This window comes from Anas platyrhynchos, chromosome 5 (assembly GCF_047663525.1).
Source record: "Anas platyrhynchos isolate ZD024472 breed Pekin duck chromosome 5, IASCAAS_PekinDuck_T2T, whole genome shotgun sequence".
Lineage (NCBI taxonomy): Eukaryota > Metazoa > Chordata > Aves > Anseriformes > Anatidae > Anas > Anas platyrhynchos.
Window position 1 is genome coordinate 37,461,920 of NC_092591.1, and position 21,354 is coordinate 37,483,273.

General features: G+C 44.0%; 1 protein-coding gene and 1 long non-coding RNA gene across 19 annotated transcripts in view; one reads left to right on the forward strand and one right to left on the reverse strand.

Annotated features, from left to right (window-relative positions):
* LOC106017967 (uncharacterized) overlaps positions 1-20,527 on the forward strand; it is a 40,852-nt gene extending 20,325 nt beyond the window's left edge. Inside the window, exons 3-4 of the long non-coding RNA XR_011809713.1 lie at positions 4,392-16,055; positions 16,929-20,527. This is a non-coding gene — a long non-coding RNA (uncharacterized lncRNA). The remainder of the gene's footprint in view (positions 1-4,391; positions 16,056-16,928) is intronic.
* The window catches only part of RAD51B (RAD51 paralog B), a 474,920-nt gene that overhangs the window by 54,706 nt on the left and 398,860 nt on the right, over positions 1-21,354 (reverse strand). For 2 of the 18 annotated variants that reach the window (XR_011809709.1, XR_011809708.1), the window contains exon 11: positions 876-4,700. The exons of the other annotated variants lie outside the window; for them this stretch is intronic. The gene's annotated coding sequence lies outside the window, so the exon portion shown is untranslated. The remainder of the gene's footprint in view (positions 1-875; positions 4,701-21,354) is intronic. 18 annotated transcript variants of the gene reach the window in all.

The following is a 21,354-nucleotide window of genomic DNA, read 5'->3' on the forward strand; positions in this document are numbered from 1 at the left end:
CAATGATGCTGACCTTCCTGGTAAGTTGTCGAGATGACCGAATAGAAAAGCTGCAATACATTATTCATTCCTAATTTCAATTTCTGAGGAACGAAAGGCAAAGAGAAGAAGCAATCAAGCTTTCAGGTTTCCTTGATCATCATAAAAAAGGAAAAAGCACCATATAACATGAATTTTGTGCAACAGAAATGTTTAGCGAGTCACCTTTAAGGCGGAAGAGTGGAAGCACAACTAAAGAAAGCTAAAAGTGGGCAGACTCTCAGGAAAACACTCCAGATGGTGAAACGAGTTAGGCTGCAGAACAGGCTCCCACAGGAAGCGGTGAAACCCCCATTGTTTCAGACATTTGAAACTGAATTCTTCAAAGTGCTGGTATATATAATACAAGGAACCGCTCTGCACTGCCTCGGAGATGTCAGCAGCGCTGGGACAATCTGTGAGAGCTACACACACCACTTCTGCAGCCCTTAGCAGAATTGTTGCTGCCGTGCCTACGAGGAGATGTAGATTCTCTTTTGATCAATACAGTAGCTGGGAACATCCATCGGGGAGTAACTACACTGTGGTTTTGCAGGAGATGGATTCAGTAACCCTGAATAGCTCTTTCACATTCCTGCTTCTGAGATCTGAACTTTGCATGTCCAAGAGGGGAAAAAAGCCACCTCTACCAGGTGACTACGGTGTGCATCCTACAGACAGACTGTTTACCTCCTATATCACAAGCTAATGAAAAACTGGGTGGCTTGATATTTACAGGCAGAGGTTTGCAGAAGCACCACGATTTTAATAGGAACCAAATGAAAGCTCATTACGTAAACAGCATTATGAGACGCAGAACTGATGTCGAAACGCTAAATGCTCTAGGTCAAACTCACCAAAATGGGAACTGGCAGTGGCTTGCTGGAATGCTGGGGCTTCTCCACACTTGGATACTACTGCAAACATTTCCCGCTGCTGCGAGCGCTGGTTCAGCTCCTCTGGAGGTAGCTGCGGAGGGAGCCTGACTGCTTCTGTTGTTACTGGCACTCAAAATCTCAAGACCTTTTCTGAAATCCAAATTCAGAGCCTTGGGCCAATTTTATTGATACAACTTGGTTTACTGGTTGGAGCAGGTAGAGGGAGAGAAATTTTTAAAAGGAGCTTAGAACTGGAGCTTTAATGCCTTCATTTCCTCTTGGTCTCATACCTGCTGGTATGCTAAGAAAGAGGCAAATTGATTCAGATGGCATAACTGCACTGGTGACCCTGCCTGGTTTTATTCACTTTGGCTCTGTACAGCCTTCTCTCACAGGCTCCCTGCCTTCAACACTCCCATCTTCGTGGTGACCCAAACACGTCAAGTCTCGAATCCTCCTTTCTGCGGGGTGGGGAGGGACAGGGGAAGGCAGCTGAAGAGCCTGCCCGGGGGCAGGACGAGCACGAGTGCTCCGGATCCCTTGCAGACACTGGGCTCTGCGAGGCCTCGAGCGCCGCGGCACGCTTCACGTGAAGGCTGGCACCGCCTGCCTGCTGCTGCTGGCCCGGGCCAGAAATGCAGCAATTTCCTTAGGAATGAATCACTAACAGAAAACAAACAAGAGCTATTTAAGAAGTTTCTCTTTCCCCCTGAATGTCCTGTCCAGTATCATATTCCTGACAGTTTATTCTTCAAGAATTTAGTCATCTAGGGTTTCAGTGACTCATCTGATGAACCTTCTACCCATTTCCTGGAAAGAGTCCTGTGCAGTCCGGTGCAGCCCTACTCTCATTCTTCCTACATTTTCATGTATTTCAGCTTTTCTCCATTTTAAGCGTGGGGGAGAGGCAAAAATATTTTGAATGCACCCGAATTTGCAATGCAACTGGAAAGCAGAGTGGTGAAAGAAACATCTGGAAAACAAAGATGGGCACTGAATCACAGAGCCTCTTTTGGAAGAAGCTGCCCCTTGGACGGAAAGCTGGAGAGAAGAAAAGAAGCTGCTGTAAGAAGAGCTGTGTGGTACAATACGGTCATGAATTTGCCAGAGCTGTACCCTATAAAATGAAGATGAAAAAGATTTGAAGGCTCTCACACATTGCATGGGCGGGTGTGACTCACTCTGGGCAAATGCCACTGGTGACAAGTGCCCTGACACAAGCTATTGAATGAATGGGGCTGGATGGGAACCAGAGTAACTGTTCTACATATTGGGGCCAATCTGAAAGACACTTCTGTGCAGAAAACAACTGCTTCCTTTCCTAATTAAAAAGAAAATTCCAAAGCTGCTCTCAGACAGCTTGAAGGCAACTCTAGCAAACTCTGATTTAAGCTGCACGATGCCTGCAGCAGATGGCTGACATCACTGGTGTCCAGACCATTCCTCCCAGCACATACAGGTGTGCTACCGTATATATTTATGCTACTGCTGAAACAGGGGGCTGGTGTTCTTCTTAAAATATTCAAAACTGTGAGGGAGCGTGAGCCCATCCACGTAAATCCCAGCAGTGTGGAGCAGCTCGGAGACACCACCAGCCTATGCTCCCAGCCCCCTGCCTTCTCCTGGGAAGTCAGCAGCTGAAGCACCACCGGCTTACACTAAGAGGGTGAGCGAAGGAATTGTGAGATCTGTCTGATGCAGGCTGGGACAACATGTCAAGCATTCTTGGAGGATGATTTCAGCGCTCAGTTATACGAGTACCACTGGCATGTATACCGCGTGTGTACATGCAGAGATACGCTGTGTATATACACCGACGTGCATCACAGGCCTGATCCTTTTCAAGGGATACAGTGTCAGGTCAAAGCTGGCCCGACATTCTTCTTATTGAAAAATAAATAAACTTTTACAAGCCCTGATTCCAACAGAAATGTTTCCATGATTTATTTTAAGAAGGGAACATTCCCCTGCAGTGCTCACCGCAACCCAAACATTGCAGCGCTGTGCAAGAGCATGAGAACCAGAGAGGAAACTGAAGAATCTATTTTCACTGCTCCAGAAGAGAAACACAGAAAGTAAACAAACAGCAAAAGCACTGACAAATAAATTTGATTTCAGTCTTGGCTGCAGTGTTATCTATACTATGGCTAAGGAGACTAGACTTGAAGCATGCATGTTTTTCTAGCGATTTCTGTAAGACGTGACTGAGTGTGGGATGGGGACTTGTGGGAGCCATCTACACTAGCAAAGGGATTTATTTTTCTTTGTCTGATCCTTCCTGCTCCTCATACCTTGCCTTACACATCTGAGAAACTGAACAGCAAACCAGAAGAAATCGTCTCTTTCAAAACTAGAAAATAACTCGAAGCTTAGGCAAGCTATCCAGGAAATAAATCCCTTGTTTGTGGGAGAGTTGTTAACTCTTGAAAGTGATGGGAAGAGTCTTTCTTCTAAATATCTGGAGCCCTCCATGCAACAGAAAGTGAAACCTGCCTTCGGTACTACTGCCTTTTGCTTTGATAAGTCTGCAAAAAGCAGCAAGCAGTAGGATAAGAAAAACAGGCATATGGAGAGAGAAAGAATGAGCAAGCAAGCAAATGCTTTCCTGACAAAACTACAGACTTGTGTGATGACTGCATTTGGCCCCAAGAAATGCACACACACATGCACACACATATACACGCACCTCCCACCCCCTCAATGCCTCAATCTGAACGGTCTGTACAGAGAAGAGGGAAAGAAAAAAATGTCATGAAGCCTGTCCAAAAAGGACTGCGAAGATAGAAGTCTACTGGCAGCGTAGTGATCGCACCAGAAAGGTTTTGGAAGCGGTAAACAGGAAATGGTTAAGTAAAAGCAGGTGGAGCATGCTGACTGCAGGAACCAAGCAGGAAATAGCTGAGCGTCTGAATGGATGCAAAAAAAAAACTCTCTTGCTCAGCCCTTGGCAGTCGCAGCATGCCCACTCCTCCTGCTCCCAGTCCTCCTCCACCGCCCTTATCTCCCCAAGCTACAAAGTCTTGCAGTCAGCAAACACCTTTTGCTTGAGCAATGCGCTCGCCTTCAATTTCAGAACCAGTGCCGGAGGCTTGTCAGGCAAGGCTTATGTTCTGCCTGGGAGGCAGAGGAGAAGAGGGGACTCACACACGGCGCCAGGGATGGGTCAGGAGCACCCAGTGCCTGCCAGAGGCTTCGGGAGCTGCAACAGTGCCTCTGGCTGCAGCCCCAGGTGCCCTGGTCCTAAGGGTATTTAGCGTGATAGTGAATCAGAGGAACATTTTACCACCCCGCTCGTTCTAGGGGGCTCCCAGAGCACTCTGCTGCAGGATTCATTCTCCATCACTGCTGAAACAGCCCCTTCTGGGGCAGAGCCCTGCAGCTGTTTAATAGCTCACAGCAACATCGCACAAGCAGATGGAAAAGAAAGCGAAATGTGTAAGGAGCGTTCTTTCCACTTTCTTTCCAACCTTCCCTTTCTCTCCTCTTTCTCTACAGCTTTTCTTGCCAGCTCCAGACGACTCCAGATGTGTGTCTTTCCCACCAGTATCTGAAGACATTTGGCTCTGGAGCCGGGCGATCTGCATGCCAGCATGCTGCCTGCTGGGGCTGCCAGCCCCGGGGGCTGCGGTGCTGCTGCCACGCTCTCGCCCCTGGCTGTCCTGCCCGATACGCTGCTGGATGGAGGGACGGGGTGCTGGTAGGGAACAATTCTGCTTTCTTCCAGATGAGTACAGCCTGGATGTAAAATTGCTTAACGCAGATAAGACACTCTTGCCTTCAAAGTATGTCAGTCACATTAAAGCCCTGAGGAAAGTTAAAAAAGGAATACACACATTATTTCTGCCCTCCTCTCCTAGATTTAATCTGAAAAAATATCTGTTTTCCTTATATTCTGAGCAAAGAAAAAAGTAATGGCAATCAAGCTTGTATGGAGTTACAAGTACACAAAAGAAAGTGTTTTACTAGTAGAGAAACCTTACAAAGAAGTCCTGCTCATTTTTTACATCATTATTTTGGCAAAACTCACCAGGTGTTACTGGGAACTGTTCATCTTTTAAAACAGAGAGCTACCACATACAACCCAACACCTTTCAGAGGCTTAAGTCCTAGTCTAGGCACAGCATTTGTGGTTCACACTCATTTTTCAGGCTCAAACCCACCCTGCCCAATCTCCAACATCCCCTCTTCTGCCCAGGCTGCACCTTCTGGGGGTGACCAGGGCCTGGCCCCCTCACTGCTGCTCCCCTGGGAGGGGGCTGAGGGGCACTGCCAGGGCTGGGCTTGCTGGGTGCCTCCTGCAAGCACCCTCACTTGGCCCCGGTGCCGTGGTGCCTAAGTGCACAGAGAGGTCGTGTCCTGTCAGCGTGGGTGGGTGGCAGGACAGCTGCTGGGAGTTAAACCTCGGCACTGACCTTTGAGGAAGAACAGGCTGTGGTTCGTACGCATCTCAGAAACCCAGGGAAAGTGACTGAAATGAGCTGAACGAAAATAAGCAGGTGTCTCTCTCCCGCTCCTTTCGCAATTTCTGCTCACCCACCCGCATTTTTTTTTGCACTCAAGTTGTCAAGAAAAACGGCAGGAATGAGGTTCCTGGTATAATTACAGCTTGCTGAGAAAATCGCAGCCTGCAGCAGTAATTCCTTCAGTGCTGGAGACAGATGCTGCTGAGGTCTAATCACAGTGTTCCCACTAAGCAGGCCCCGAGTCTAATCTGTCATCAGCTGAGAGGCCGCTGACTCCTGCCGCGTGTGAACCGGAGCTGCTCGGCCTGATCCTCTCCCCCCGGCCGGAGCAAGGCAGTGCCAGAGGGAGGGTATGTTTCCATTCACTCCTTGCCCTCAGCGACAGCGATACTGCAACTTCAATGCACTGCTTATCTCTCCTCCATGCCTCCTATCAGGGCCACTCAAAGCCTCGCTGGAAAGGGCTCAAGTGCTTGTTTTCAGCTTACAATGCCGTATAGTGACTGCAGTTCAAAAATACAATTTGAGCTGAGATAAGTTGAAGGAGAGGCTTAATGAGAACGGCCTGTAGCTAATTCCTCCTTCCAATATGTATGGTATTTTCTGCTTATTAGGAGGACAAGGCTGCTGCCCTCGGTGAATGATCTTATAGCCCCTGCATGCTAACATCAACAACAGAAAATCAAGAGTACGAGTACAGGCTGATGAGCACAGAAGTAGGAAGAGGAAAAAGGAAAAGTGCTTATATTGAAAAAAGAGCTGGGAGAGAGCACACGCGTGAGGAGAGACTGCACGCATCTCCTATGGGTTGCACACAGTTGCTATTGCCATCAAATGTTCTCATGTTAAAAAAACTGATGTTCTGTAGCAGCCTGTGGCCAACTCCATTTCTTAGTTTTCAGCAATTTTTCTCAATCTGCACGTGGTAGCTGTGTGGACACGACGATGTACGTGTACCAGGTCTCTACAGAAGCGGTGGATATGGTGGCTTCTCCATCACTGAGGAGGGAGGGGGAACAAAGCGTGGCACGATGTCTCAAAGAGGGGAAGGAGTGACTCATACAGGAAGAAAAACAAAGCAAAGATGAACTTAGAGCACAAGAGAAGAGGTAGACTGTTGGCTGCAAATCAACATTCTTGCACTCAGAAGGGTGCGCATTACAGCGTGAGGAGTTGTGCTTGACAGTAATGGAAGTCCAAGGAAGTTTGATTAAGATTAAATGGCAGTCACTGGCCAACACAGAAAAGAGGCATTAAGGTGAAAATCAAAGACAGGAAGTGACTAAGTAGGTCAGAAGCTGTGGGTAGTGAGCTGGATAGATTAAGTGGGACTTGGAGCGACTAAGTTAGCTCTGCTAATGACACATGATAACACGCATAACGTCGCCAAGTTTAACAAATCTGACTCTGAAATCACCTTCAAGGTCCTGATATCAAATCAGAGATTGCTGAGCTCTAATAGTATCTACATCAGAGCAGATAATGTATGTGTTTTAACAAGAGATTGGTTTTGCAGTCACTTTTTGACCCTGCCAAGCTTCCTGTAAATAGTACGCTGTTTTGACTGAACAGGATTTTTTCATAAGGACTGAGGAAAAACGACCTGACTAATAGGAACTGTTTGACTCTGAGAAGGGCAGCTACTGCAGATTGAAAAGACAGATGCAGTGGAGAAACTCCTTTCCAGCCTAAATTCAATAAGTCTTTGATTCAGCAGCTTTGTTTGTATTCTGGAAAGCCGGAAGAGAACGGTCACCTTGTATTTTTGTACCTGATGAGAAAACCCCAGATTGTGTGTGTGCACTGGGACAGTTCAATGTGCGTCTATTGCATCTTCAAAGAGGCTTTCAATGCTCTTTCAGATGTGGGGTGTGAGGAAGGGTGAGAACTGCTAAAGCTAGCCCCATCCTCATTAAATCTTTGCCCTCTCCGGAGCAGGCATGCAAGTGGAGAGAATAGAAGATATGCATGAGCAACTGAGCATCTGTGGCCTCATGACCTTTGACTGTTGTATTATGGGAAATGTATTCTTCGGTTGCTATGCTTTTCTAATTCATTTGTATTTTCCTTCAGTGACTCCCTTGTATTTTCTTTGGTGCTCCTGTGTAATGGTTTCAAGGAACCACAGATAGCTCCCAGTTAAGCATGCATACAATAGCTTTAATTAAATGTTTGCAAGTATCCCACAGTAATGCAAGGGAAAGGGAAAGCAAACAGCTTTTACTGGCTTGTACCTATCCCTTCTGAGCCCTGCCATGGGTGAGGGCATCTGCACTGCTGTCCCTTGAACTCATTTCTAACCTGATGTGAAACGAAGGCCATTGCTCTACACATAAGCTCTTCAGGCATTTTCACACCCAGCAAAAGAGCTCCAGGTCACCTGTGAAAGGTACAAGGCTGACACCCTTTAGGCCAGGCTACAATAAATTTGAATAAATAAATACATAAAAAACAGGGAAAACATTCTTTACATCACTTAAAGAAAAAAAAAAAAAAAAAAAAAAAGGAGAATAAGGTTAAAAATAACCATTTCTTGAAATACACCCAAAAAGTTGGTATAGGTAGGGCAGCAGAAAAGCAAAGTTTTTTTTTTTTTTTCAATATTCCGAGTCTAATCTTTTCTGTTCTCCATGTTATTAGCAAAATCTTAGTCTTGTCACCCTCCTCCCCTCCTCCCCTGTAATGAGTTACCTATTTATTATTCTCTCCAACGGGGATCTTTGTTTCTTTTACAAGTAGTTAACTACAGCATTTTATATGTAAAGAAGAAAGCTGTAAAGGATTTTTTTTTCTTTTCAGGCATTTAAAATAACTATACACAAGGGAAATGAAATTTGGAAGGGGAACTTTTAACATGCAAAGACAGAGGAATAAGAAACAGGATGCTAAGATCATCAGTCAGTTCTTTAAGTCAAATACAAGTCAATTTTACAGCACAGGAATAATGTTGCTCTATTTAGAGGATAATGTTGCTCTATTTTGTATTATATGGAAGATTTGACAGTATCTGCAAGGGTAATCATAGAATCATAGGATATCTTGAGTTGGAAGGGACCCACAAGCATCATCGAGTCCAACTCCTGAAACAAGTCCAACTCCTGAAAAGAGACCTAAAGGCTAGTGATTATTTCTAATACTTAATACTAGTATAAAGTATTTGTCTTGAATATTTCAGCGACTGACATCATTATTATTTCAAAGTTGAGACAAGCTAATTTGAAAACACTTTGGTCTGGCTGTACATATATTATTGCAAATCTATCCACTATTTCTCAGTGACTCACAGAGATAACACACATCAGAAAAGATAACAATAATTGTAAGACTGGAAAGAAAGAAAGAAAAAAAAAAAAGGCCAATTTGATGACAGAAAAAAGAAGCCAGGCTTCTAGCTTTGATCTTGGATATTTCCCTGCACTGAGACCAGAGGCACTGCCAGTTGTTGCAATCTGATGTGCTGGATTTGGCCAGGGTTTGTGCTGAACAGGGGCTTGCCTAGCTTTGCCGGAGCTTGAGGTGCGGTGACTTTTCAGGAGGGAACAGAAAGCATGGGCTGTTTCCCTCACGTAGCACAGCACAAACAACAGCGGGGTTGTCTGAGAAGATTGAGAACTGCTGACACAAGACAGTAACAGGAACCAGCAGCTGCAAAGGAGAGTAGGAGTGGGATGAAAAGCAGTCTCACCAAGCAAAGGAGGAAAGGAAAAGGCCAGGGAAGATCTAAAATTAGAAGCAGCTAGCAGATGCTGACAGAGACTTCTCTTGCTTGATGGTCCCCATGAGACCATGCACAAGCAGGGCAACACAAAGATTCCTACAAGGATTTCTGGGATATTCTTAATGAAGATTTCTACTCTTGGTCCGCCTATTAATCTGCAGTCTGCATTTCCATTGCATCTTAACAAGAAGCTTCTTTTTAAATACACCTGTTTTCGATGATGGCTGGGAGTCAAGAAGTGTAATTCCTAAAGGTGTGTGAAGAAAAGGTCGGATCTGCGCTTCATCTTCCTTCTTCACCTGTGCCGTGCCTGCCTGATGCTCCCATTCCTGCCCACCAGTACAGAGGGCCCAGTACAGCCACTGCAGCAAGGACGCAGTGCAGTGGTGCATTCAGGGCACACAACGTGGGCTTGTTTGGGTTTCTGGGTTTCCGGCTGTGATTACAGAGGGTTTTGATTTTTGTTCTTTGGTTTTCTGAATTATTTGCTCAGGCTGTCCTAAGAGCTCTGCTCCATGTAAATGTGAGCTCGCACGTACTCATGTTTATAAGCTCAACAGCTCCATCAGTTTCATTTTTATTCTCTTAGAGTTTTCTGTATGTCATTTCTATTCTTTCACTTAGTATTGCTAGTATCTCACCTGTCTGTCTTAGGCCTTGGGCCTCTATAAGTACATTCAGATTTCACTGGTTCATCATTTTCTACTTCCCTTTACTAAGTCATAACTACTACTGTTCTCCAAACACATGAAAAACTTAAAGCTAGAGCTCAAAGTTCAGGGCAATCTCTCAATTTTGTGACCGAAACTTGGTGTAGTTTACTGAAAAATGCTCCCCAAAATTTTCTGCTTCCTTGGGATAAGGAGGAAAAAGGAAAGAGAACACAATGATGAGCAATTTCTTTACAACTTCTTTTAACTAGCTGGCTCTACAATAGTAATCATTTGCTCTTAAAAAAAAAAAAAAAAAAAAATCCCATCCCTGACAAAAAAGCATTTGCAAGAGTAGCTGAGTGTGATGTCCATGCTGCCTGTCACCCCATAGGTTCCACAAACAGACCAGGAAACGAGGAGGAGGAAGAGTTGGAGAGCGCTTGTAGAAATACTCTGTAGGGGGGCAGTAAGAGCAAAGCCAGGATGGTGGAAAGGAAAATGTCAGAAGTTAGTCCCAGGTGTAATACATCGGAGGCCAGATGCATGTTGTGAGAGGTGTCGTTCATGTAATGTTTATGTGTTTTGTTTTCCCTCTGTGAACTTTATGGTAGGCCTTAGCCAGTGAATGCTGCACTCTCCATAAATGCCTAGCACGGCCCGTTGTTGCCTTTCCAAGTTTCTTATTCAACAGCACATTTTTTCCTTGTTTTTAAATGCTTGCTGGAGTCTTAGACTAGGAGTTCTTAACCTAACAATAAAACACCTGCATTTTATTAAGACTTGGGACTTGAGTTCCACCTCCCTCACTTTTACTGAAGTGTTGCCATTAGTCAGGTTAACTCTTTCGTAGTCAGTTTTGCGCTGAAAGTGAAGTTAATTGGCTACATGTAGCTCAGATCCACAATCCTATGCTGTATTGGAGGAGAAGAAAATAGCTCTGAGGCAGACCCAGAGGACTCTGTTTCAGCATCTAAACAGATGTTAAGATACTACAGCCAGCAGTAGCAGCCCCCACACCTCGGTTCTCTTTGCGTTTTCCCTGGCCCCAATGCAAGCTCCATTCAGCCCTGAGGTCTGAGTATCTATCTACACAGACCAGAAGCCCCTCTACAACAGGCCTATCCATAGGCTGAGGGGTGCAGAAGCCCTAAATCGCAGCTGCAAAGCCTGCACCATCCCTAGCACAACAGCCCTGCATCAACATGTCCTCTGACAACATGCAACTTGATGCTAAAATTTTCTTACCAGCCATGCTTGTTTCAGAAGGGAGATTTTTGAATTGTTCCACAGAAGCTTCATTCAATTAATTGGAAAAAAAAAAAAAAAAAAAAACTATTTTCCCTGTACCTTCCCTTTGCATTCTCATTCCACTGTCTTAAATAAGAATTGGAGCAGGACTATACAGCGATTTTTGTGCCTGGAGCTCCAAGTGCATTATCCCTATATTAAATTAGAGCAATGCCAGTATATGGATGTGAAGGAATTGCCCAAATTCATTCAGCAGTTCAGTAGAAAGGCTGACAAGTTCAGTTGTCGATGTACTAAGCAACTGCCCTTTTTGCTGTTTAATGTAGCTTAATAAGCAATTATTTTCTAGGTCCCCTCCATGCACATCACAGAAGTACCACACTGCAACGAGCAACAACTGCTGGCAATTTTACCAAATATGATCAGTTCACTGAAGACAGGAGAGAGTAATTTAATACACACAGCCAGGGACTGAAGCTCTGTATACGATGAGCTGATTCCTTCTCTGTTGCTATCTATGTGCTTATGGGCACGTAACTATTTCTTTATGACTCAGCTTCCCATCTATACAAGAGAGAAGTTCTTTGCATCCAGCAGGTGAATCAAGAAGTCATACACTTCTGAGGCTATTCTGGGTTAGTCATTCATCTTAGGACTTTACTGGCACACGTATACAGAGCTAATTGTACTAATCTACATCAGGCCTGCGTGGAGAGAACAAGTACATCAAAAGTTCAGAGGTTTGGAGATACCCAGATACTATAGAGCCATACATATCCTAAGATAAACAGGCAGGTAAATAAATAACTATTGGTTGCTACCCAAATACTGGTCAGGTATAATTAATTCTATAGGTAGCTATTTATTACAGAGTCTGATATATCAGATGCTAGTGTGATTTATACATACCTATAACCATAGTATAGGAAATATAACATACAGTGGTACTCATAAAAGGAAATGTTCAAAGTTTATGTTGCTCTTGTAAACTAATTATTTCCACTCATTCATACTTACCAGTATATAATTTCTAAATTGCGAGGATACCAATAATCACTGAAAATGGACTTATAAGCCCACATCGCAGCAGAGACCGTTTTAGGGACAAAACTATGTCTGTCGCACAGAATGTTAGATGATGTGGGGATCCAGTAGTCTGGGATATGTAGCAGTGAAAGTCATCTGGTGTAAGAGCAGCAGACCACCCCCACGGCTTGGTGTTAGCTCTGACCACAAACCAGGGAGTGTACACTTGTGTGCCCGTTGAGGAGCACAGCTCGCCCTGCCTGCCATTTGGAAAGACAAAGGATGAACTTTAGAGACATAATTTGGAGCAGAACTTTTCATATTTGGATCATGACTCACAAGAGTCTTACTTTTCCATTCAGTGTAAATAAGCACATATGATTATTTTGAATTGCTTTACAAAATATATGCAAACAGCATTTCAAAATCTCTCTTAAACCAAATTGTATAAGTCTCACATTTGTTTGTGTTTGCACCCTTTAACTAGCGTTAGGAAGCTGTGATTTACATTGCTGGGTAAATCACATCTGCTCATAAGCTGTGGTTTTAAAAACGTTGCACATCTGTGGTATCAAATGTGTGCAAATTAGAGAATTACATGACATTACTAGTCACTTACATGCAAATGTAAGCTTCATTTTTTGTGCAGTATTTGAAGTCATGTTATTATGTACCATAAACTGCAATCACCTACTGTCTACTTATACAGCAATACAAAAAGGAATTTATTCCTTTGTAATCATTTTCATACAGCCATATAGTCAGGTACCCCAATCAGGAATGTAGGCTACAAACTGTCAGCTGCCCTGATGCTTGCTTATGGTCATTCTTTATAGGTGGCCTGGTCACCACACTCATTACTTTTGAGTAAATAAAATGTGGAATTTGGTATTCTGGAGTTGTGTTTGTTGGTAAAAGAGGTATTTTCTTTGCAGCAATCTGGAAAAACGGTATTTTTTCAGCTTTGCTTCCTTCATGTATCTGTGGCTTCTTTTTGAAGCTGGTACCAGGTTGACCAGAGACAGCATCTTTTATTCCAAGATCTAGAGATGGGGAAGTGGTATAGTCAGTCTGTGACGTGCTCTATTCCAACACTGCAAAAGGGGGTGTTCCCTATGACACGTCTGCTCTATTCTTCTGCCTTGAGTGTCTCAAGAGAGAGAGCGTCAGCAAGATTTTCCTTCTTCTATTTCACAACCTTGTTCCTATTTTCACATCTTATAAAAAATAACATATATATATACATTTATGCATTTAAATACATTCATAAGAATGTTCTGCTTTAAATTACAAGTCTACATCTTTTCAATCCTCACTCGATTTTCCTTCAGACAGTGGACAAAGCTTTCATCAGAAGACTCAATGTTACTTATAAGCATTATTAATGAAGCTTGACAAAACAATTATGCAGAAGCTATTACCATCTTTACCTTTCATATGGCCAAAATAAATTGCAGATAAATTATTACATGACTCAATCAAAGTTGTACAATGAATTAATGGGAGCAGCTGGATGTGGAGACTAGCAACTTTGACACTCACACTCATGCTGAAATTATGTGCCCTGAAAACACCAGGACTGCCTCAGACCCACTCTACGCTACATGCATTTCTCTCATATGACTGAAGTGTTTTTAGGCTATGAAAATTAAAGAAAAGGAAAAATAATGTAAATCAATGTCTCTTTCTACATTGTTTTCCCTTCTGAGGCTAAAAGATTTTTTTTCTTTTTCTTGTTTTAATTTTTTTCTTACAGTAGATATTGGCAGGCTGAAAGTTGAAATAAAATAGGAAAAAATAATAAGCATATTTTGAGTGATTACTCAACTGGGGTCCTTTGTGACAGGAAATGCAGCTGCGTGACTAATGGGCCTGACTTTCTCTTGGCTTCCTTCCCCCTTCAAAGATCTTGTTTACTGCCCCAGCCAATTTTTTTTTTTTTTTTAAATTGCTAGAAGCTAGCAATTTTCCAGGAAAAAAAGATCTTTGCAAGAGGCAAAGGCAGTAAATCTTACAAAGATCAAGGGCTGCAGAGCTCTCCCCCATCTACTCCTTTTAGCCTTCCAGGCTCTCGAGTCACGTCATATCTTCCCTTGCTCCACTCCGAACATGTGTCTAGCAGATCTTTCTGCTTTGGTGAGGGGAGGGAGTATGTGAATCACATTTACAGCATCTAGCCCTGGAATTCATAAAGGAAGGGCTAATTCCATTAAGGAAACCAGGGGCCTCCTAAGCCTCTTGCATTTTCTCTTTTTATTATTTTTTTCTCACTCGCTCTCTTCTAACAACAGTTGTGTGCTCATGCTCCTTGATGACATGGCTGTAAGTGTGAGCTGTTGAGATTTGACACAGCATAGTTCCCTTGCAAGGGGCCACAGAGCTTCAAATGTTTGCATTTGGCCTGCTTTATAGCTCTGCTTCGCTGAGCCTCCCTGGTAACCAAAGCTGGGCTGGGAGCTGAACCTCCCCTGAACTTGATGGGAAGAGGAACCACGCGCTCAGTTTCAGGGCAGGCCCTTCCCCCTGTCGCTCAGTGCAACAAACCCAAGTGCCCTCTCAGTAACTGGGGGCATTGGCGTATGCCTGGGTAGGGAACCCAAGCAAGCAGGGTCTGTGTAGTTCTTTGGAGGGTGTCACCAGGAGATGCACACCCTGAAGGGCTGCGGTACTGAGCCCTGTGGAGAAGGGCTGGGGGCTCAGGGAGGTGTCTGAGGTATGAAGGGGCACAGGGGGCTCAGGGTCTGAGGTATAAAGGGGCACAGGGAGGTATCTGAGGTATGAAGGGGCACAGGGAGGTGTTTGAGGTATGAAGGGGCACAGGGGGGTCAGGGTCTGAAGTATGAAGGGCTCCCAGTGCCCGGTAAGGCAGTGACATTTCTTGGCCCTCAGGTGCTTACTGGTGCATGAGCCTGCGTTGCCAGCAGCAGCGTGAGCACCAGCTGTGCCTCAGTGGAAACTGGTAAAACCCTGGACTAACAGCGTTAAGTTCATTCCTGCGAGGAGGTTGGAAAGTCAGCAGCTAGGTAAGCAACAGACTCAGAAATAATGTAAGAGAAGAGGGAACCAGTCTTTTGCTTTCTCAAGAGGCCTTTCTCTTTGGAGAGCTGGGGGATCAAGTCATTGAAAAACAGTTTGAGGGCTGCTCCACAACCTACAGCCCTGGCATGGTTCCCTGTGCCCTGAAGCAGAGGCTAAAAAAGGAGGTGAATATATTCATTACCACAAACTGCATAGCGAAACCATCAGAATGGGTATACTAAAAAAAGAGATGAAACCTTTGCTTATGAATAGACCTAAAAGAATTGAATACATGTGTACAGAGGGATCATTTTCCACTACCTACAAGAGGAAAAACCTCTGGGGAAGTGGCTGATGCCAAATATTTTCTTATGCTTCATGTGTCAGCAGGGTCTGGCAGAAACCCTTAAAAAACAGAGCACGCATTTTGTGCAAGTTGAGAATCACAATTTCTGGTGATTTGGATTGCTTCACCAAACTTGAGACATTTCTCCAAAAATACAGCAGATGTTTGATAGTGGACCAAGTTTTCAGCATTTACACAGATCAGATGATGTTAAGATCAGCAAGAAAAAAAAAAGAAGAAGAAGAAAAAAAAAAAAGAAAAGAAAACAGAAAAATAACAGAATAACAGTAAAAGGCTTCAGAGCTGCCCTGAGAAGAAACTAAGCTGGGTTAGACAGCCAAAAATGCTAATTTTTTGCAACAGATATAAAACGCTGGTGAGAGACATGTCATGGCAATGTATGCAGCAAGGTTACAGAGGAGCTGGGTTGCATGCAGCAGCAGAGGGCACAAGGACTTGCTGGAATGGAAGCCCCAGGAGATGTGTGTGTGACCTGGCTGTGTGACCTGACAACCCCAGGGCACTGCTGTACAAAGACATCCAGTAGACTTTGACTACAAATCTTAACAATTCCAGAAACTGGAAAAGGATGCAGCCCCGAGGTATCTTAGCAGCACACGTGAGACAGAGCTGTCCCCAGAAGAGAACTGGGCTAATCCTCTTGCAGCTATATGCTCAGATCTGCAGGTCAGTAATTTCTGTGCAATGAACAGTAAAAAAGCTGAGTGTCAGGGCGTTCAAACAGAGAAGAAGGATTTGGCATTTGTCCATAAACGTAAAAGGTTTCCTGTCTTTTTTTTTTTTTTTTTTTTTTTTTTTTTTTAAGAGAATCCTGTGTTAGAAAACTGACCATAAGCCACTTGCTGCAATTGCCAAAATGGCCTGGCAACCCCCCTCTCCTCATGAACACAAAGGTTTTTTTCCAGTTACAAATTTATGATTTGCAGATTATGAGGGATTTGGCAGGTTCAGACTTAATCCCTAGAGCATTTGATGAAAATGCAATGATGCAAAGTCCAGAGCTAGATTTTGTAGGTGATGATTTGCTTAAAAATTTTGCTTATGGTGGGGATGAGATCCAGCAGAAAGTACATGAGACCATCACAGAATATTCTCAGCCTTGTTCCTGACTTCAGATAAAAGTATGAATAAATGTATGAGAAACTGTATACCCTCTCTTGATTGTTTCTACTTTCCTGAGGTAGCCTTACTATAAGGTCCTAGAAGTAAGAAGATGGCCGGGTGTATCAAGTTTATTGTTACTACACATACTGTGCCTGCTAAGGTAAACAAGCTCTAACAAGGTAGTAGGAATAACTAAATGCAAGGCATCCTCAGTATAGTACAGATTTGGCTCTACCACTCTAGTTCCCATTATTCCTAATCAAATGAGATGGTAGGAAAAAGTATCAAAAGAAGTTGGTAACCACTGAGCAAAAGTGTGGAATTATGCTGTGATCTGGTTTAGGTCTGATAAACTGAGGTAGAACACATGAAGGAAATATGCAAACTACTGACATTTTGCTTGACAGAAAAATTAAACTCTTTTCATTCCTGCAGTCTTTCAACTCCTTGCCATCTCCACGGGTTCCCCTTCAGTCATGGGGGTGTGGAAGAATCGTAAAGAAACAGAGTCCAGGACACAGCAAACACGTAACAAAATGCCACTCCAACAACTGTAGCAGCGATTTTCCAGCTCTGGAGATGCAAGCAATGCTGCCAGGTCCTCAGGATTCACCAAGCAACGTTTATGTGATTGGTTGTAACTGTTTGCAGTTGCATATTAACATACCTTTTCTGAATTTTGATTTGGAAAACTCAGTGATTTTAGAACCTCTGGCATTAATAACTGCCCTTTCCAGTCTGTGAATCTGAATCAGGTGCTGCAAAGCCTCCATTTTATTATGAACAGCCGGATGAAACCAGATGCATAATAAAGCAAATCTTTCACAAGCAGCTTAAGCACTGGATGCACAATGAGGACAACTGCATTTCAGCACAGAGGTGGCTACATTTGAGCCACGGGGAAGTAATTCATTTATACACAAACTTCTCAAGCACTTTGGGATGAAAATACTGTATGGAATCAGTTTAATACACTCATGTGACAGACTCCCATTTCATATTGTTTTCCTATTTTTGCTATGCCAATCATACTGCAATCCTATGCCCTCATTCTGATCGTGCTGGAATAGGAGGCAGATACTTTCAAAAAAGCCAGCAGAATTAAAAACTTGCAGTGGGAATTGTTCCTGTGCGTGCAGCTTGCTCATGCTCAGAAACTATTCATGTTGCATTTCTCTCTCCCCACTTAATAAGGGGCTGCTTGCATTTTGGCCGCATTAGCATGGTTTTGAATTCTGGGTGTACTTTTAAGTAGCACGTCCTAGGCACTGTGTTCTGGTGCATGACAGTCTCCTCGTCTCCTTCGGACTCCTGCCTGCCTTCACCTTCTACTCTGATGCTCTCCTGCCTCTGGAACATCTCACTTCATCAGCACAACCAACCAACCCATACATCAACAGTTTCAAATTCTTCAAATTGAGAAGCCTCAAATCAGGAACAATTTGATAACTTGCTCTCCCCTTTTGTTGAACCCTGTACAAAGGACTAAAATGACTGTGTTGCCTAGTAGGTAAAAAAGGAGACCGGAAGCCCTGGACCACCTTTGGCCATGGACAATACTACTGAAACTAGACATCACATGATGTCTAAATCAGGCGTGTGTTGACTGCACAAGGCAGCTTCACCCAAAATCTAATGCCACTGTGTTACGCAATGGCTGCACAGCCTCTTGTGCCTTTGTTTCTTCATCTGTAACACGCAGACAGTAGCACTCAGCCATCCAAAGGGGTGAACTGAGAGTTCATTGGCATTTTGGAAGACTTTTGATATTCCTGGATGAACAGTGCAGTATGAACAGAAAATAGCTGTCATTGTTTCTTCCTTTTTTAGTGACATCCCTCTGATATTGCGCTCTCACATTCCTGAGTTAAGCTTGCTTGATTTTGCCTGGGTTTAAAATCTGTTTTCTTCCTCAGAGAGGATGCTATAATACACCTGTAAACACAGCAAGTCTCAAATGTTCAGCAGCCTTGCACTCAAGGCAAGCTGCCTCCATCTGACCTTCCTCATCTTTATTAATATACTCAAACAAAGACAGCTAGAACAGTTTAATACGGGCATGTTTTGTACTCCCTGCAGCCCTGTGCATTTTAAAGGCCAGAAAGGACATTCTCTGCCCCAACAAATGATTCAGCGTAGATTAGAAGCTTTGGTTTATAGAAGAAACCCTGCAATTCGATACCCATGTGATAGCAGCTTTTGACAGTGAGGTACAGTCCCAAGCTTGAATATAGATTCCCACTCCAGGAACTGAGCTCTATGTCTACAGGCCTTCTAGAGGCCTTGTGCATACAACCACCTCTTTGTTGCTCCATCTGTAAAACTGGGGTTGTAACAGAGGGGTTTAGAGAAGTTCAGCTCTAGAAGTTTTTACAAATGTTAAATATTGCTTGTTTCAATCTTGTTCTGTTACAAAGAAGTCCTGCAATTCTTCCATCCTCTGCTGTTAAAAAACTGCTCTTCTCTTTGGGTCTTTATGTTACTTAAATTGTACATAGTAGATTTTTGCAGATTTGGAGTGGAGGAAGAGGGGCGTTTAAGAGAGCAAGTAACAGTTTTGCAAGTAAAAGTGATGGAATTGCTGACAAAAGGTTTGAGCTGATGTTTCCATGTATAACTATCCCTGTTTGTGCTCTCCAAGCAGCTCTGACTGTGATGGGTCCTCTTTCACGTATATTTAGGACAGAACAACTTGTGTTCAGAAGTATCAGCAGGCACTAGAAGCACACGCACCAAGTGTTAGGTTCCCCGTAGCTCTAGAATTCCCCCCTCCGCAGGGATGGTTCAAGCCAGCGATGCCATCGTGAATGGATGAGAAGAAGGAAAACATTATTAATAACAGTGGCTAACGCAAATGATGACGTTAATGACCGTATTTGCATTAAGATGGTGACTGTCGAGCCTGGTCTCTGGTTTTCCATGAGGATCTCTGTGCTAGAGCATCTGTGTGCAGGGCAGAGCCCCTGGGGCAGGTGGCTGGAGATATTCCCTGGGGAGTGGGGACTCCTGAGGAGAGCAGACAGAGCTCTGTTTCCAGAGGGGCTGGGGGAAGCAGATTTGCCCCGCTGGCTGCTGTAGCCAGACCTGGGTCTGTGGAGACCTCAGCACAGAGGAAAAGCCCTTCTGTCCCTCCTGCGGCCATGCTGAGGTTGGCTGGAGGAGTGGGCTTTTGTCAAGCTGGCTCTGCCCCTCATCTGCCCCCTGCAAAGTCATGCTTGGAGAGACAGCGGTTCCCTTCAACACAGACATTCACACGTAGCTGATGGAACCGGGATTACTGCAGCGATTGGGGGAAAAAGGGAAAGTGTGCATTGCCAGGCTGGATAAAACGTAAGGCACTGTTGGCTTAAGGTAGGCAGAGCTGCTGCCAGATGAAGCATTTGCACCTGGCCTGACTGGAAATCCGTGGGGCAGAATATTCCTGCTGAAGTATTTGTGTTGCCATTGGCATGGCAGTGGCTTGCCCGCACGTACTCAGACACCCAGGAGGCCAGGGCTCAGGGCTCCTCAAGGAGGTCAGTTTTTATATAGCAAAGCAAACAGTTTAGCTAATCAAGGATATTTTTTCTTTTCTTTTCTGAGACTCCTGGCACCCGGCCCTGTTACTTGCAATCTTTAATTTGTACTGTGGCTTCCTTTTCCCTGCTGCCTTCTCACTCCAATTTTCCCACACACTTATTTCCTAACTCTACCTCTTATGGAGGTCTTCATTTATTTCAGACCCAAATTTACCTCAATCCTACACAACGCTCTTGTTACCTCACCATTTATTCCTGTAAGTGACTGTCATCAGAGCTCGATGAGCTTGACAAGTTTATGAAAAAAAAAAAAAAGAAAAAACAGTTGAGCTATTTTTTGTGTGTTGTAGAAAATAGTTGATGATAACAAGGTACTTGTAACTTTATTCATATGCACATGTAGAAATTGATTGTGGATCAGCTTGGACCTTCTTTTTGGTTATGTAGCTGTCTGAATGTCAAAACTGGATTGCTAGGGGTGGGCTACAAACTGTACACACCACTCACAAGATGGCCATGGGGAAGCCTGTGACCATACAGTTTCTACAATAAGATAGAAGACTCTGATGAATCAAAATCACATTTTAGCAGATTCTCCCTCCCATCTCCCTACAGCTAAAAAAACAAAACATAGGGAAGAGTTAAAGGCACTTTTTCTAGTTAAGACAGCTATATAGTCCACGCCACTTACCCTGTGTAATTTGTGTAGAGAAATGAAGGCAACATGCAAATAAACATCTCAACTAAAACATTAGCAAAATCCCAGTACAAATATACAGCTGCATAGTCCATCTGGCAGAGGCTGGCTTGCTTGAGAGTTGATAGTAAGATGCACAGGAACATGGGCCAGAAGTGACCCACCTGTTCACCAGGTTCTGTCCCAAGAAACCACCTTTAAACAGGCTTTTCTAAAAAGCTGCACAGAACCCAAAGCGTTCCCTCAGTCTGCCTGCACCTTTGGAGCTGCAAAGCACTACCATCTTGGAACAAATGCGCAGCCTCTAACGCAGACATGGATCCACCTGATTTCATATCGCTTCAGGTAAACAGCTCTTCTCCTTCCCTGTGGTTGTTTCCAGACCCATTTCTAACGAACTCTTCAGCCTCTGACTGCAGCCCAAGTTGGCAGGGCAGCACTTTTCAAGCCGTGAAGCAAGCTGCGAGCAGCTAATGAAGCCTGACACACATTCCACATATTTTCTTACACGCAGACACAGAAAAATTTTAATGAATTGAAGTGAAGTGGGGCTAGAAATGCTGGGAGGCACCGAGCTAGCATGTAGGACGACCCGCGTGCAGATTTTGTGCAGGCCGGCAGACCACAGCCCAGGTCCAGCAGACAG